This window comes from Camelus ferus, chromosome 8, assembly GCF_009834535.1.
Source record: "Camelus ferus isolate YT-003-E chromosome 8, BCGSAC_Cfer_1.0, whole genome shotgun sequence".
Taxonomy (NCBI): Eukaryota; Metazoa; Chordata; class Mammalia; order Artiodactyla; family Camelidae; genus Camelus; species Camelus ferus.
In genome coordinates this window covers 29,594,485-29,612,832 of record NC_045703.1, presented here as the reverse complement: position 1 = coordinate 29,612,832, position 18,348 = coordinate 29,594,485, and the positions used below count along the sequence as shown (strand labels likewise).

The window sequence follows — 18,348 nt, the reverse complement described above, 5'->3', positions numbered from 1 at the left end:
GATGAGAGGAGGTGAGATTCCTTCTGGTTTAGTAAGGGCAATCCTTGACGCTGCCTTTTGTTACCCATCCACAGTGGGAATTCTCCTTTAATGAACAGACCAGAATGGGGGATGGGGTGGTGACATGTGAGCAGGGCTGATTCCACAATGGCCAGGACACAGGTGAGGGACCAGGGGCAGGCCTGGCCCCAGCACACCGAGTGGGACACTACCTCCTGGGCCTGCTTGGTCAGCCCTGCCTGCCCCTCCCACTCAGGCTGCACCTGCTCGGCACCTCACTTGCCCAAACAGCTGGAGGGAGATGCCGGGGCCAGTGGGGAAGGCAGAGGACTGGTGAAGAGACAGAGTAACTGAGTGCTCGATGATTCTGACTAGATACCGATGGAAGCTGCAAGCAGGCCAGGCAGTGCTAGATGCTCCTGCTCCATCCAGCCCTCCACAGAGAGCCCTGGGGATGCCATACCTCCAGGCAGTGTCCCACAGTTGACATGCACTGTCTCACCTTTTTAAAATTAGACCAGTAGCAGGAAAGTAGTATGAACCTTACCCGCAGCTCAGGATGGTTAAGGGACATGTCTGGGTCACATGATGGGAAGGGAAAGAATTTGGACTCAATCCCATGAGGCTTGACTCCCAAACCTATCCATTTTCACTGGTTTTTAAACTTCTTGTCAAAAAAAAAATTTCTGAACATTGAAAAGGAATATAAAATTCTATGTATCTCTCTGTAGTATCTTTGCAACTTCCTGTGAATCTGTAATTATTTCAAAATAAAAAGTTAAAAAAAACCTATGTGGGGCCTCAGTGTATAGACTCTATCAACGAGACACTATGAGAAATCAGGAGAATGGGTCCTCCTCTGAGGACAGTGTTCAAAAAGAGCCCCAGGGGTTCCTGGGGGCTGGAAATGCTCTGTTTCTAGATCTGGGTTGGCTCCACAGATGTGTAGAGTTGGTAAAAATCTCACTGAGCTGCACATTATGGTAGGTGCACTTTTCTATGTAAATATAAAACTTTAAAAGTTAAAAATATATCCAAGTGGAGGTGCTTTGGTTGAACAGGAAGAGTGGTTGGGATTTGTTCAGTTTCTCCTACATCCCCATTAATCCCCTAAGAACTCCAGGGTTCTATGGAACACAGTTTGGAATCTGGGTCCTAACTTCTCCACAGGAGTGACTGGGTCAGAGGACCTCAGCTCTCCAGGACCAGAGCTGATTGTCCCAATGCCATTTCCCATTATCTGGTTACAAACTGTAGCCCTCGGCTAAAAACAACCATTCAAATGCACGTAAAGATGAGTTTGATCCTGGATGTGGAGGATACCCTAAAAAAGATGCTGAGCAAAAAAAACAAACAGCAGGCTCTAAGTTTCCCCCAGAGAAGCTGGTATCTCCACTTAGGTAGGGCAGCCTTACGCTGAAACTATAAACTTAGAGTGAAGGATTCCCAAAGAAAACTGGGTTGTTGTTGTTTTAAGGTTTTATGACTTGAAAGGGAGTGGTTCAGACTTAAAATCACAAGAGCTGAAAATAATGGCCATTCAATATATTCTGCAAGTAAAAGGCACTGACAAGACAAACAATCAAGCCTCCCTCACGTTCTAAGTCGGCCCTGTACTTCATTTCCACTTGATTCAGCTTTTACGAAGTTTTCCGGGTAGATGGTGCACTTTTGATCAGCATGCCTTAGCAGGTGATTTTTCCCCTCATGCCTGGAGGACATGGTTAACATTTTTCCCTTTAATCCACCAAGTCAGTTTCCACTGTTCCCTGCCCACTACTGTACCTGGAATCAGCAGTAGCTGCCAACACACAGCCAGGGGCAGAAGTTAGCCCAGTGTGAGGTTAATTGGACCAAATTGAAGCCATTACAGTTTAACAGATCCTCTCAGAAGTCTATGGGAGGAACGCATAAGTGGGCTCCCCCAGACTTGGGGAAGTTTGGACGTGAACTCACTCTTGCCCTTTACTATAGCAGGGGCCCCAGTTTTACGTGTCAAACAGTCACTCTCCAGGCTGCTGTGGGATGAGGTTGTTAGACAAAGGATAATCTTTTATGAGCCCCTGTTTCTAGAAGAGGCTACTCCTTGAGGAATTTAGGAAATCATAAAAACAGTGAATCAGACTAATGATCCAGAAGGGAGGGAGGGCTGGGGAGGAGAGGAATGGCATGCAGGTGTCAGGGTCTTCTACTTGGTGACGTGGCTTTTCTGCTGAGTTCTTTCCAGTTCGATAACACTCCACTTAACCTCAAGGAAAGCAGAGTTTTGTTTTACTGAATTTTCAGGCTAAGTGGAAAATTATTTTTTGGTACATGGTTTGTCATTGGAGCACCATGTTTTCTGCCATTTCTGTCCAGAGCACTCTTTACCTTGGGACTTCTCCTTTGTAAAATATAGGCAGGGAGGTTCCAGTTGGCCAAAGTGTAAGTAGCCAATGACAGCACACAGCTTGTCATAAAAGCCAACCCTGCAGAGACAGCCTTCATCAACGGGTTCATCTAGACCAGGAAGGTAATAAGCATGGTCCCTCTGTGCTTTCAGGACATCCCACTTGTTGGGTACAATTGTGGGAGGCTTATTTTAATACTGACACACCAGAAACCTTCCAGAGAAGAGACCAGCGTGGTAACGTGTCTGGGAGCTGTGTCAGTTTGCAGAGAATGTCCACGTGCAGCCCAGAGGAGAGAAGACTTATCTGGGGGTGGGGAGTCCCTAGGGGAAGAGCTATGACCTCTGGGCGATGGCTCTAATGAGTGTTTGTTCAATACCAAACTCCTAGATAGGGTTGCCCCACACCCCAGTCACTCATCTAAACACTGCACATACAATGAATACATTTAAGGTTCACAGCACTCTTAGGAGTACTAACTCTTATTATCATCCTCATTTTACAGATGTAAAAACAAGCACAGAGAAGTTAAGTAACTTGCCCAAAGTCATAGCTAGTAAGCAATGCAGCCAAGATTTGTAGCCAGATCTGTTAATGCCAAAATCCACACACTTTTTTAAGAGGCCCAGGTTGGGACATTCAGAGATAAGCTCAGACACATGATGCTCACAGTCACGTACCAGGACAGGAATAGCCTGAGCTGGAGGGTGGGGAGGGACAAGGGGCAGGAGACCTGCTGCTTCCTCTCACCTGGGAGACAGCTTAGTGTCACAGGCTACTGTAATGGGAACTGAGGCCAGGGTTGAGGAACACATTTGGAAGGCTGTGTGTGTGGCCACCACCCCTTGTCCAGCTCAGGCCCTTTTCTCTCTTTCCTGGGCCACCAGCCTCCTCTGACTTCATTATCTCCTCTTCACTGCCCAGAGAAATCTACTCAAACCACCAACCTGCCCATGTCACTCGCCTGCTCTATATCCTTCATCACTGCCCTCCTCTCAGAGTCAAAGCCCAAATCACCCAAGGCCAGACTCGTCTAGACCTCAGGTCCTCAAGCCCCCACGCTCATTTGTCCTAGCTCACTCTCGTATGCCAAGCTATTCATGTCAAATCAAGCTTTTAAATGGGGGTAATTGTGAGTGTGTATGTCTCAGTGCTTTTCTTTCTTGTTCAAGCTCTAGGTGGTCCAGTCACCTCCTCCCAAGATCTATCCATGCAGGGTCAGCACAGTGCTTGTCACATTGTAGGACTTAGTCGATATTTGCTGAATTTGTATTTAACAAGCATATAATTTACGTTCTCATTTAAGTCACTGATGAAATGCCAAGCAGAAGTGGGCCAGGGCAGAGGCAGGTGGCTGTCAGCAGACACCACCCTCTGGGTGATGTCAGGCCCTTCATCCACACCATCTGGGTCATCCACCTGCATCTTCTTGCAGCCCATGCACCTCCGCACCTCCAGGTCCTGTTCACCAGGCACCATGGGAGCACATCAAATGCCTGTTAATGTTCCTTCAACCAGTACTTACACGCTCCTTTGCTCTCCCAAGCCAAGAGCCCTTTATAAAAAGAAAGCAAAAACTCATCTTGACAGAACTTCATGCTTTTAGCGGTCCCTCTTCTTTAAGTTCTCAAAAGTCTCTTAAGTTATTTTACTACTTGATGAACTGATCCTTAGGAAACTGGGAACAAGCTCTGAACAAATGGGCCAGGAAAGGTGTAATTTTTTTTCAGCTTTGCTAAGGTTAACTGATATTCAATAAACCGCAAAAATTAAAATTATACAAGTTGATGAGTTTGGGCAAAAGTTTACCCCATGAAACTATTACCACAATCAAGATAATGAACAGTTTACTTCCATAACCGCCAAAGGTTTCCTTGTGCCCCTGTGTAACCTACCCCTTTCTCTACCTCCAACCTAAGGCAGCCACTGATCTGCTTTCTATCACAATAGATTAGGGTGCATGTTTAAAAACTTGAAATAAATGGAATCATACCGTATGTATTTTTAGGAGGAGGTGTCTGGCTTCTTTCAGTCAGCCTAATGATTTTAAGATTCATCCATGTTTGTGCATGTAGTAATTGTTCCCTTTCTTGCTAAGAAGCATTCTATTATTGATATACTACAATTTCTTTATCCATTACCTATGATAAACATTTCGGTTGTTACCCATTTGGAATCATTTCAAATAAGGCTGCTATGAATGTTTGTGTACAGCCTTCTGTAGACATATGTTTTCATTTCTCTTGGGTAAATACCCAGGAATAGAATACCTGGGTCATTTGGAAGATGGATATTTAGCTTTTTAAGAGACTACCGAACTATCTTTCAAAGTAGGTACACTAAGCTATCTTGATTACTGTGACTCTACAATGTCTTGAAATTAGGTAGAGTAAGTCCTCCAATTTCGTTCTTTTTAAAGTTAGCTTTAGTTATTCTATGTCCCTTTACATTTCCATGTACATTTTAGAATAAGCTTGTGAATTTTTACAAAAGATCTTCCTGGGATTTTGATTGAGAATACACTGAATCTGTAAATCAATTTAAGGAGAATATTGAGTCTTCCAATCAATGAACACACAATATATAGCTTTCCATTTAATTTTATCCTCTTTAATTACTCTCAGTGACAATCTGTAGTTCTCAGCATGGAAGACTCAAAAATCTTTTATTAGATTTATTCATAACTTCTTTATGTTTTGTGGCACCATTATAAATCGAATTGCTTTTTTAAAATCTCATTTTCCAATTGCTGCTAGTGTAAAAGAATACAATTGATTTTCTTATAATAATTTTATATTCTGCAACTGTACTAAATTCATTTATTAGTTCTATTAGTTCTATTATAGATTCTTTGGGATTTTATATACAAACAATTATAACATCTGCAAATAGGGACAGTTTTATTTGTTCTTTCTTAATCTTTATGCCTTTTATTTCTTTTTCTTGTCTGATTGCAATGTCTAGGCTCTCTGGTATAACACTGAATATAAGTGAAAGCAGGCATCCTTGCCTTGTTTCTGATCTTAGGGAGAAAGTTTAATCTTTCACTATTAAGTATAATGTTAGCTATTGGGTTTTTTTAGATGCTCTTTATGAACTCAAAGTTTCTAGTTGCTCAGTTTTTAGCATTAATGGGTGCTGAATTTTATCAAATGCTTTTTTGTCACTGGTTAAAATGATTAGATGGTTTTCCTCCTAAGCATCTTAGTCCTTTCAGGCTGCTATATCAAAATGCCAGAGTTGGGGTGGTATTAAACAACATAACTTATTTCTCACAGTTGTGGAGGCTGGGAAGCCCAAGATCAAGGTACTAGCAGATTCAACGTCCGGTGACGGCTCACTTCCTGATTCATAGATGACTGTGTATTCACTGTGTTCTCACATGGCAGAAGGGATAAGGGAGCTCTCTGGGACTTCTTTTATGCTCCACCCTTATGAGCTCATTCTCTCCCAGTGGCCCCACCTCCTAATACCATCACCCTGGGGATTAGGTTTCAACATACCAATTTTGCGGAGACACAAACATTCAGTCTACGACACTAGGACAGGTGTAACTCTATGGAGGTATGATGGAGGCAAGAAAAGGTGTGGAGTATGAGATCTATAGAAAGCTCCAGACATCTTGGTGAAGAGGAGTGAACGTGATAGAAGGATTAGAAAGAGCACAACTTTTCAGTCAGCTGACCCGGACTTTGAGACTCAGTTGTACATGTTACTACAAGCAAGTTTATGACTTTGAGCCTCAGTCTGCTCATCTGTTAAGATGGAGAAAATAACACCTATCTTGAAATAATACCTATCTTGTTGCGGTGAGGATTAAAACGAAAGATACACACATAGTGGGTAGCATATATAAAAACAGACACTCTTGCATCTATATACATCCAAAAATTAATTATTTTTTGGTTAAACAAGATGCTGGTATATCTGAATCCAGAAGATACAGAACCCATCTTTTATGAGAAGTCCATCTTTCCCAATCATAGGTTAAAAAAATTCCTGATGACTAAATGTATAGTCACAGAACAACCCCATTTTGAATTTCCAAAATTATCACAGCAATTGGTGTCATCCAATCCTTGGATAGATTACACTGGAAGTAGGATAATTTAGCATATCTCAAAGTATGTTGTATCAAATCAGGGATATGAAAAGTGTGACATGAATAAAAGGGTCCTTTTTATTAAGTGGTCAAGTAAGTGTGCAAATACCAAGTTTATCATAAACATCATTTTTAAAATCACAGGACTTTAAGATGCTAATGTGCAATGTGAATCTCCAAGAGGAATATACAGGCTGCAGAGTTTCCCAAACATATTTGATTTCAGGGCTCTCTCAGTTCACTTTCTCTTTTGTTCTAAAAGGACAAACTTTAGGAAAGCCTGATATAGTTTAACTTATGCCTCAGTGGCATCACATTTCAAAAGTTTTAACCTTCAAATCAAACATTTTTAGAAAAATTCAGGCACATTCACACTTTGCAGCCTTCCACAGAGCTCAGCCCTTAGTAAGCAATCACTAAGTAGGATTACATTATTGTTAGGCAGTATTATCCCTATTTTACAAATGAGAAGAAACCTAACAGAGAATGCAAACTACTTTTGTGTATTTCATCTGAATTACTCATCTCAACTTCCCTGTACTGTAGGCATCATCATCTCCATTTGATAGTAGTGGGAGAAGTTAAGAGACTTGTCCAAGATCACACAGCTAATGGGAGAGTAAGAGTTCAGTCTTCTAGACCTAGGGTGGAAGGTCATCATGGTTGCCTCCATCCATCTGAGGTGAGATGATCACTGGGACAAAAAGGGACAGAGACACAAATGCAAGTTCCTCCAGGAAGATGGCACCATGCAGGTGCTGCTGACTCACCCCCATCTAACATCCCTTCCAGGTGGGCCCTAGGGGGCAAGAGGGAATGAATGTGTAGGTGTTAAAGAACTTCCTAAACAAAAGGTCTTTGTTTTCTGGAGACACCAGATACTGCCAGGAGGTAAGTCATTTGTCACTCATTTCTGCAATCTGGGGCTTGGAACATGACAGCTTTCAGATTCATAAAGCTTTTCCCAAAGCCCTTGTTGACCTAACTGCCTACATCTGACCTGTGCCTTTACAGAGGAAGTAGGCAGAAGTCCTCCACTCAGATGTTCACATGAAAATTCTCCACTACTCCTAGCCCTGCCCAGGTTTAAGCTGAATGAGAAGGGAAGGGGGGATAACACAAGCCTTGAAAATTTAGGAAATTGTGGGTAAAGGAAGGTGGGGAAAATGTTACCCTGACATTCAAAATTAAAAGTTGTCATAAGGTGGTTACTCAATTGTATTAATTGGCAAGTAATTGCCCGAGTGTGGGGAAGAAAAGACCTCATCACAGGAAGCTGAGTGTAATTTAGTAATCCTCCTGAGACACGCAGCAGACACTGGCCTCAGATGTTTGGAAATCTGACTTTAAATGTAATCTGTGGGTGGAGGGGGGAACTCAGGAGTGCCTTTATTTTGAATATGCTGAACATCACCACACTCTTCCAAGTTTAGATTTGAATGTCTTAATGTGGGGCAGGGAAGGGAGCAAAAGGCAGTGAACTGTTAGCTCCCCCAAACAAATGATGCAGCTTCTTTCTTAATAACAAAACAACTTAATAAATCATCTAGCAGCTTTCTTGGGTCCAGTGGTCCATATATAAAGGCCACCTAGAGTAAGGGAATAAAAAGCAGAGATCAAAATGAAAAATAAATCAGAGACTGTAGAAATGGACCTATAAAATAAATGGCTCCCAAAATCCAGGTTGGCAGTCTTATCCTCTGTAGGTTCCTAGATCTACTTGGGAATCTGATGAACACAAATATAAATGCACACAACTTTGTGTGCATTTGTAAACCTAAGGTGCTCACTATCCCACTGTGGCCTTACCATAGACCTTCTGGGCATGTAGAGTTGAGATTTAGAAGTCCTAATCTTGGCAGAAACCAGCTTTAAACTGGCAAGTGGCATTATGATTCTCTCATTTCGTTTTGAGATAATTAGCTGAGACAACTTTTAGAGCTCCATTTGGGACCACTCCAAGAAATCATTTCACTTAATCATCTGAGGTAGTCTATTAAATATTGGCTGTTCTGAAAAATTGGCCTGCAACCTGCCAATACTGGTGACTTATTCGAACTGATAAAAGACACTCACCTACAGGATGGATGTGGATCCCATTAACCCCTCTCTGGCTGGGGTGCAAATATTGAACTCAGTGGCCTGGTGTAATGAGGTGGGGTTTGGGATGGAATCCTCAAATGCCACCAACTATTGATTCCCAGGAAATTGATTTTTTTCCCTAGCACACAGAGAGATAGTCTAATTTGATGAGCATCATCTCCCATGCAGCAGGTCATCAGCAAAGAGTGGGGTGGGAGTACCTCGGACTCCAGGGGAAATACTCAGATTCCCCATCCTAAACTGGAGCTGGTATCACTCCTCCACTCCTTGGCCGTGGACCTACATGGACTCCCCACCATGGCCAGGCTCAAAAGGTGAAATTGGTGAGCTTTAACATTCTACTCGTAGGTCTTAGCTGCCTTTTGGGTTCATTCAAGGAGTCAGAGAGAGAAAGAAGACTTCCCTGACAAGCGACAGAGTCTCTCTCCCCATACCCGAGCAAGGAAGGCACTTCCTAAATCCTTTTGACGCTGTCAGCTCATTCCAGAACAACAGACTCAGAGATGTATTTGGGTCTTCCTACCTGGGACAGGTTCCACTGCCTGGTACAACAATTTTTTCTGAACCAAGATGGGGGCTAGGAGGCCTCCTGGTCTGGTGTGCAAAGGTGTCTGCAGAAGGTCAGATGAGCTGGGGATGGGCAGGTCTGGGAAGCAGCAGATCACCATAGCCACACTGCACAATGAAAATTGTGAACCAGAATCTGAATGGCGCACAGCTGGTGTCTTGGCACACTTCTGCAGGCAGCAGTTTAGGACCTTGTTTGGGGGCAGAATGACTGGAGTCCTGCCATAAATCAGATTGCACCTTGCACTAGAGTCTAGTCCACGTAAGTGTTTCAGGTGGAAAATTAAACACAAGAATTCTTAAAGTTGAGAAAAACTGTACCATGAACTTACTCCCCACCCTCTCTACCCTCCCCCACCTCCCACTCCACGAATTGGGAAAAGACTGGAGTTCCCTGCCTTGGGAACAAATCACCCCAGTCTAGCTTGTGAGGCAACAGACTTGCCTGGGAGACGCTGATTTAAGGTTTTAAGAGAGAAGTGAAGACAAAAACAGGGAGGAACAGAGAGAGGGAGAGAGAGAAGGGCAGAATTATTTGCTTTGGTATTAAGTAGATTAAATCTACATGTTGTCTAAAAAGAGCAGGCATTTCCTTTCAGCCTGGCTTCTTGTTTCTCAAAAAATCATAGTATCTCATCCAGCTTTCCATTAAGCCTCACATTTGAACTCCATGTTCAGCAGTCTGAATGGCAGTCTGGCATGGACTCTGAGATTTCTTTCTATTCAGATTTTCTGAAAATACTGAAAACGAGAGTTTAAAAAGTTATATTTATTTAGGGCTCCCTAGCAATGAGGAGGTGGCTGCTGGAGGCCAGGGCCAGTCTCAGCCCCGAACTCTCCTTCCACTGCCGCCCACAGTACATCAAGTGGGAGTCCAAGACAGTTGTCCAAGAATTGTTTCCAAAAGGCAGGAAGGCACATTAGAAAAACAACAGACTTGGGAGTGAAACAGACTGAAATCACTTACTAGCTTAGAAAATCATGTAGCCTCCTAGACAGTTTCCTCTCTATAGAAATGACTGTTATATCCATGAATTTGGGTCTGAATAATAAAACTGATGCTATATGAAACCAACTAATATGTAATAGTGCTCAGTGCATACTGATTTCAGTGTTAGGAAAACAGAAACTGACTTCAGAGGATGTAAAACAGGAAGAATTTAATGCAAGAAATTGATTACACAGGTGCACAGGTGACAGAAAAGATTAGGAAGTCAACCAGAGGACAGTGAGGCAACCCAGAGATGAGAGATCAGTAGGAAGCCACCACTGCCCGAGGCTGCAGAGACACAGGGAAGAGGAGGGCTCTCCAAGGCCAAGCACCAAGGTCACTGGGAGGAAACTGAGGCCACCACAGGAGTCAGGGTCACAGGAGAGACAGTTGCCAGAGATGACATCTGAGGCCAAGAAGGAGGGGAAGAATACGGTGCTTCCTCCTGCCTCCACCCACCCACACTCCAATCTCTTGCCAAGCCTCCAACTGGCAGCACCAGGCTGGCAGTCTGCTGACCCACCCCCCTGGGAAGCACAGCCTACAGGGCCTGCTCCCTGCCAAGCAGAGCAGAGGGGAGGCTGAGGAGCAGGCCTGGGGGTAAGTGGGCCCAGGCCTAGCACTGGAGACCAGCAGTCTCGACACAGCCTGGCCTCCCCATGTTGAAGCCTCCCCAGGCTCAGAGCTGCCGGTTCCATGGCTGCGGGCCTACGGCTGTGCCCCTGCTCTCCTTCTCTCTCTCCAGGCATCACCACCTCTGTCACTCTCTAAACTGACCTTGGGGTAGAGAGATCTCCCTCCCTCTTTCTAAGTAGGGCTTCTAGAAGGCAAACACACAGCCCCCACTCTAAACCCATCTCTCTGGGCAGGGCAGGCTGGGCAGCAGCTGGAGGGGAGGCAGGCAGAATTTCAAGGGCTAACGAGCACAGTGCTGCCCTCAGGCCTCAGCTGAGGGAAGGGGAGAGGTCCCTGCTCTGGACTTCACCTTGAAAAGCCAAGGATTCCAAGAACCCTTGGAAGGGCCACCACCCTTCATGCTCTGGGTGTCCAGGACACCGGAATTCCCTGCCCATACAGCCTAGAGAGTGTTTGCAGGGCCTGATTGGCCTCATCCCCTGGTCTGTCCTCCCAAAGGTGAATGTGCCATAGTGCAAGGGTCCTTTGACCATTTGCAGGAGTGTGGGGGTGGATGGGGAGCTGTAATTTTAACATAGCTTACACACCACATGGCTGGGGTGGCCACACACTTGCACATGAAGCCCCTCATGGTGAGGGGTGCATCTGGGGAGTGAAAAGAAGGGGCAAGTCTGTACGTCAGGGCCTGGGGGCCACAGCCAGCTCTTTCTATGCATGAGTTTCCAGAGCAGAATTCTAAGAGTTCTACATTTGAACCTGGCCTTCCAGGTGGTTATGAAGGTGGAAATGTTGAGTTTTGAGGGTAGAATACACACACACACACACACACACACACACATATATATAATTTCTTTTTAGCAGCTGTTAGTTTGATTTGTAACTTTCATGTATGGGGGCTGCCATTTATACTCTGGCCACAGCTCCCGCACATGTTAAGGATGTGCCTGGGCCAGAGTGGTTTGTTCTTTAACTGAAGACTTTTTGTGGGCTCTCACAGCATGGGGCTCAAGGAAGGAGGGCAGAGGAGGCAGGCCCAGACCCACAGATGCTCACGACCAGGGATGTGCAAGGCAGGGAGGGAGGTTCGGGGTTTCTGAACCTGGTGTCAGCAGCCCTCTGGAGACAACTCCCTTAGGCTTTGGGTACTCTCTGATTTTTTAAACCCTAACATTTATGGAATATGGCAGACTTTGTTCTAAACTATTTCATGTGTTGTCACATTTAATCCCCTTACGAGGTAATATTATTATCCCATTTCACAGATAAGGAAACAGACAAGGAGATTAAGCAGCTTGCCCAAGGCACAGCTGGGATTCATGCTCTGAAGTCTCAAGTTGGGCTCTTAACTGCACACTCTACTGCCTCCCACTCTGGGAGAACCGTATGTGGATGTCCAGGACTCCATCAAGCACCTGAAGAATTCTCCAACCCTCCCCAACCCCCAGCCCCCCGGACAGAGAGGGACCACTTGCTTCATTCTCCCACACATTTAAAGACAGTGTTTGCATCCTCCTCAAAGCCTTCTCTTTTCCTGGCTGAATGCGCCCATCTCTTTGCTTTTCTTCATGTGCCAGAGCATCTAGACTCTTACTGCCCAGCTTGCTCCTTGGTTGGGTCACTCCATCCTATCCCATTGGCTCTTCTGAGGTGTGGGACCCAGAACTGAAACCCATGTTCACATTAACTGATCTGCCCTGTGTGAGCAGAATTAGGAAATCGTTTCTGCCCATTATACCTGTAAAAACCCAGCAGGAGAGAGATTAGCTCTGGGGGCAGCCAGACCCTCTCCACACACGTTTGCTGGACTCCGACTCTAGGAATGAGAGTCCCTACCCTCAGAGGGGGCATCCTGTGAAGGAGGCAGGTGGGAGAACTGGTCATTGGAACAAAACATGGTGAGTGCCATGAGGGGGCACAGAAGAATAAGTGTTCTGTGACAGGGCAGTTGGGACCCCGAGAGGCTCCACCTGGATCTTTCAGAGTGAATAGGAATCCATCAGGTGACCTAGAGGAGAGGTGGGTGGGAACAGTAAGTGCAGAAGTACGGAGGTGTGCAAGGACATGGTATATTCCAGAGCCTGTCCAGTGATAAGTAGCCAGATCACATCTGGATCCCATCCTAGGGAAGGACAGAGCATCCTGAAGGCAGTGGGGAGCCATGCCTCTTACCATGGCTTGATTCTGTTAACTCATATGGAGCTTTTACTCCACTGAAAGCCTTAAGTCCTTTTCACCTTGTGTCAGATTTGTTAAACTTAAGTCCAAAACTTTCTATTTATTCCAATTAAGTTTCATGCTATTAGATCCTGCCCATTATTTCAGTCTGCCTGGGTCCTATTTCTGCAACAAACTGTTCATTATCTCTCCCAGTGCTGCATCATCTGCCCTTGATGTTACTGATAAAAATATCCAAAATAGCAGGCTTGGGGCAGAGACTTGGTGCCTACCACTATAGACTACCTCAGAGTTACCATCAGTTTCTCAGGGTACATATTCACTCAGTTATGAGTTCTTCCAAATAAAAGCACCTTTAGTTCACTACTTGCCAATTCTGTCTACAAGCAAGTCATGAGACATCATCAGCTGGCCTGCTAAGCTCCAGATATACCACATCATCAACATCTTCCTGATCTACCAGCCCAGCAACTCCATTAGAAGAGGAAATGAGGTGAGACCAGCATGATTTGTTTCGAGTGGACCCTATAGCTCTTTAGGGATCTGTACTCCTATTTTTAAGGGGCACAAACCATCTGCCCAGTGGCATACACTACAATTTTATTGGGGCTCCCCTCATACCTACGGGTATGTAGTTTGCAGAATCTAAAGTGTTTTCCCTTTTGAAAACCAGGACTTCTGCCCACTGTTGGGCTCTCTTATATTTGCTATAACCTATGAAAGATTAACAACTGCTACGGGGCAAGCTAGGCACCCGTGCTCTCCCAGGTCTGGGCCTGGGCTAGGTGCACAGGTTGGGGAAGGAGTGTAGGACTCCCCTCCAACCCTGTCCTGCTCCTCGGGCATCTTCTCATCAACCTTGGGTTCCAATTCCAACTCAGTCAAGCTATTTTCTCCTTTCAGACTGAAGGTTATTTTTGAAAGAGAAAAGGGCCTCAGGAGTTTGGCATTTTGTCAAAACTCTCTTTAGTGGTTTGTATTACAGGCTGAAGAGTTTGAACTTGATCTGGTGAGTAGAGAAGTCACTGATGATTTTTGAAAACAGGAGTGACATGGTCCTATTTTAGGTGAGGAGTTTTAAGGTTTTTGATTCTTTCCCATCATTAGTACGTTGCTCTTAGCATAAATATTTACACTAGCAATTGCCTATAAGCATAACAGGTGGCACAAAATACACTAGTGAAGGCTGATCATTTTATCTTTAGTGTGAGGCAGAAAGGGGAAGGGGCTCTGAGTAGGATTTGGAGTCTGACAGACCTGGGTTTAGATACCAACTCCATCATTTAAAGGCAGAGGACCTTAAACAAGCATCTTACCACCTCTGAGCCCCAGTTTTCTCATCTGTAAAGTGGGAATAAATAATTGTTTCCACCTCACATGGTGGATGTGAGGGTGGAGATCACGAGTGTAAAGTGCCCGGCTCCATAGGTAAAGTGCTCAAGAAGTGGTTCTTCATCGGAATCCCTCATCTTACATGTTATGATTACACAGTGGTCACCCTGCAGAATTCCCAAGCACCTCCAAGACCAGGGGGTGCACCCCTACTGCAGCCTGAGAAGAGCAGGGCTCCGTGGAAGCAGCTGCTGCCCAGATGCAGAGGTGGTGCCTGCCAAGGCCCCAAGCCCTGAGTGACACACAGAGGAGGCTGGCACCAAATTTCTAGAGTCCTGATTGCCAGCCCCAGACTACTTGGCTCCACCTGGGTGTGTGTGTATCAGGAGTTGCAGAGTTAATGGCTGGGGGAACCGGTTTTAAAATGCACCCTTGGGAGTCAGTCTAAGCGATTCTTCAGAGAAGACTGGAGCCAGGACCAGAGGCACCAGGCCCCAGAAATAGCGTGTTCCCACAGCCCCACCTGAGATACCCACGGCTTCCAGCATGTGTGGCCTATCACCCCCCACACCTGGGCCATCTCCTCCCACCCCTGTGGGTGTACAGAGAAGGAAAATGAAATAGGCCTGGGAAGGTAAAGCTGGTGAAGGTGCCAGCCACCCCTCCATCCCACTGTCATTCCCAGCTCCTAGGTAGGCCTTCAAGCTGAGCAAAATGGAGTTGGATAATGCACGTGCCTACTCTGACTTCTGACTTGGGAAGGGCCTGTTTAGGCCATCAGCTTATCCTGGCCAGAAGTAGCCACATTTTCTTTTCACTGAACACATTTCCATCCAGATGCCTAGTTCTTTAACTACAAGATGAATTCTCCCATACCTGCTCCAACCCTGTCAAGAATCCCTGAACTCTTTAAACACTAACATAGTATATTGGGCAAAATCCCAAGGGCTTCCAAAGGATGACTTGTTTAGTCCTCACCTTATGCCTATGATGTGAGTACTATTACTGCTCTCATTTTACAGATGAGAAAACTGAGGCACCTGAGAGCTCAGGTACCTTGCCCAAAGCCACATAGCTAAGCAAGTGGCAGAGATGGAATTTGAACTCTTGAAGCTTGCTCTGCACTATATTCTATTTCCTCTCTTGTGATAGAAAGTTGGGGACTTGGAGACCTGGCAGGGACAACTGCCAGTCACTGGGCTCCAGTTCACTTCCTCTTGGGGACCTCATCCAAGTAAAAATAACCCCAGACTCTCTAGTGACTAGGTTCATTTGGACTTCTAAAATCTCTGGAGCAGGATACAGGCAGAGCAGAACCCACTCCCCACCCTGCTCTCATTGCTCCCTACACACACACACACTCCTCTCACTCTTCCTTTTGAGTCCAGGCAGCAGCCACAACCCTTGGCCACTGAAGTCTTAACTCTCTTTTTAAAAATTGTGGTTAAAAAAAAAAAAATATATATATATATATATATATATATATATATATATAAAATTACCATCTTAACCATTTTTCAGTGGTGAGTTCAGTAGTGTTAAGAATATTCACATTGCTGTGAAACAGAGCTCCAGAACTTGCAAACTTGAAACTTGCAAACCTGAAACTAAACCCATTAAAAAGCAAGCCTCCTTTTCCCTCCCCCTCCCCCATCCCCTAGAAACTACCATGCTCCCTTCTGTTTCTATGAGTTTGACTAGTTTAGATACCTCACAGAAGTGGAATCTGTCTTTTTGTGACTGGTTTATCTCACTTAGCATAATGTCCTCCAGGTTCATCCATGTTGTAACACGTGACAGGAAGGCTTTTTATGGCTGAATAATATTTCATTGTGTGTGGAGACCATCTTCTGTTTATCCACTCATCTATCGATGGGCACTTCAGTGGCTCCCACCTCTTGGCTATTGTGAATAGCACTGAAGTGAACACGGGTGTGCAAATATCTCATTGAGACCCTGCTTTCAGTTCTTCTGGATATATGCCCATGAGTGGGGACTGTTGAATCACATGGTAGTTATATTTTTAATTTTTTAAGGATCTCCATATTGTTTTTCATAGAAGCTGCGCCATTTTATATTCCCACAGACAGAGCACGAAGGTTCTAATTTCTCCACATCCATGCCAACATTTGTTATTTTCTAGGTTCTGTATGTTATTATCTCTGTTGGGTGTTCGGTGTGGAGCCTTAACTCTTGAGCACGGAGTCCTGCACAGACTGACTGGAGTCTTGGGCCTCCCAATGCTAGGAGTGAACCTCACACATGACAAGAACTCCTGTTACATTTTCCCCATGGCCAAAGAAGCCAAATGATTCTTGCCAACTTGTTGGAAAGCCTTGGGCATTATAGCTTAACTTAGAGAATCCCTGAGGAACTGCTATGGTTCAGTGAACTTTCCTGGGTAAGCAGTGTTCTCAGTGGGTGCTGAGTTAATGATCGTGGAACGTAAGCTCCACGCAGGCAGAGACATTTGTCTTGGTCATCTCTGCATTCCCAGCACATGGCATATAGTAAGCGCTCAAAAAATATCTGCTGAATAAACAAAGAAATGGCTAGCTTTCTAAACCTGTGGAAAGAAGTCCCTCTGAGCTAACGTGGTCCACAATGGTGGCCTTTTGCAGCCTGTGGTTCCCACCTTTGGTGGCTTGCAGACTGTTTTTCACACTAGCCCCAGCTGTCCCTCTCTCCTTGCTAAAGCATTATGCACCTGGCTTCCAGCCACTGCCCATTCCTGTTACTCCTCTCTCTTGAGAATGACTCTGGACTTCGTCATTCTGACAGGGCCAACAGGGAGAGAGTTTTAAAAGTTTGAGAAGGGATGCCTTAGAGGGAGGTTTTGGCAGGCAGTGATAAATTGTCAGCTCTGCTTCAAGAAAAACAAAGTGTATCTGTCCTTGCTCCTTGCAGGGCAGATTTTTAACAATCTCAGCACTTTTTTGTACAAACAATGAGATCTAGCAGTCCACCAACCCCACCTCTAGACACAAAGACACTTTAGTGAGGAATAAGAACGGAAGAGTTTCAAGTAATACAGACACAACACAACTTGTGGGAAGAGTTTTGCCAACCCCAGCGTCATACTCTGATGTCACAGTCTATGGAATTCAGTTAGAGAACACTTATTGTGTGCCTGGCAATGTTCTGAGTGCTTTACAAACACTCCCTCATTTAATCCTCCCAACAATCTTGAGGGACATATATTAATGTCATGCCCATTGTACAGACGGGAAAATCAAGCTACTGAGAAATCAGGTCACCTGCTTGTGGTCACAGAGCTGGCTGGGATTTGGATCCAGGTGTGTAGGTTTAGAGTCTGGGCTCTTAACTGTGAACTGCGTTGGCTCTCTTTAGTCATTTAACAATTCGTTTGTGAATTCAACAACCACTTATACAAAGCCTGCTACCTGGCAGGTGTCACCCCTAGCAGTGAACAAAACACAAGCCTCACCCTCCAAGGCTTTCAGTCTAACAAAGTTGTTCACTCCACATGGTCTTGTCTATGAAAGCAGACCAGGGTAAGTGGGAATCTAGACCCACAAATCGCCAAACCAAATTCAAATTCATTTCTCGATCAAGAGAGTCTTGAGTGTGTGCTTAGCATGCATGAGGTCCTGGATTCAATCCCAAGTATTTCCATTTAAAAATAAATAAACTGAATTACCTCCCCTCCCACTGAAAAATAAAATAAGTAAAAATAAGAGGAATGATATAAATAAATAAATAAATAAATAAGAGTAAAAAGAAGGAGAGAGAGTCCTGACAAACTACCTCTCAGAAGTTAAAATTTAATCTTTTTTGAAGAAAACAGCTCTAGGTATAGGTGTGTTCTAAACGGTGACTCTGGCCTCAGGAAGAGATTCAAGAGCATTCAAACTGACAGGAGAGATTGCTGGCACCGCTGCTGCGCCCTCCACGGGAAGCCCACCTGCTGACCAAAGAACCAACTAAAGCCGAGATTTCCTCGTGAAAATGCCAAATGAAGCCATGTGTAACATCAACTGATAGTTGTATCAGTCAAATTCCTGCCCTGGAGTAGGATGGAAGGCTGCCCT

At 44.8% G+C, this 18,348-nt stretch overlaps 1 long non-coding RNA gene across 1 annotated transcript in view; it reads right to left on the bottom strand.

Moving 5' to 3' along the window:
- The window catches only part of LOC116665319, a 41,844-nt gene that overhangs the window by 6,318 nt on the left and 17,178 nt on the right, over window positions 1-18,348 (bottom strand). The gene's annotated exons all lie outside the window — the stretch shown is intronic.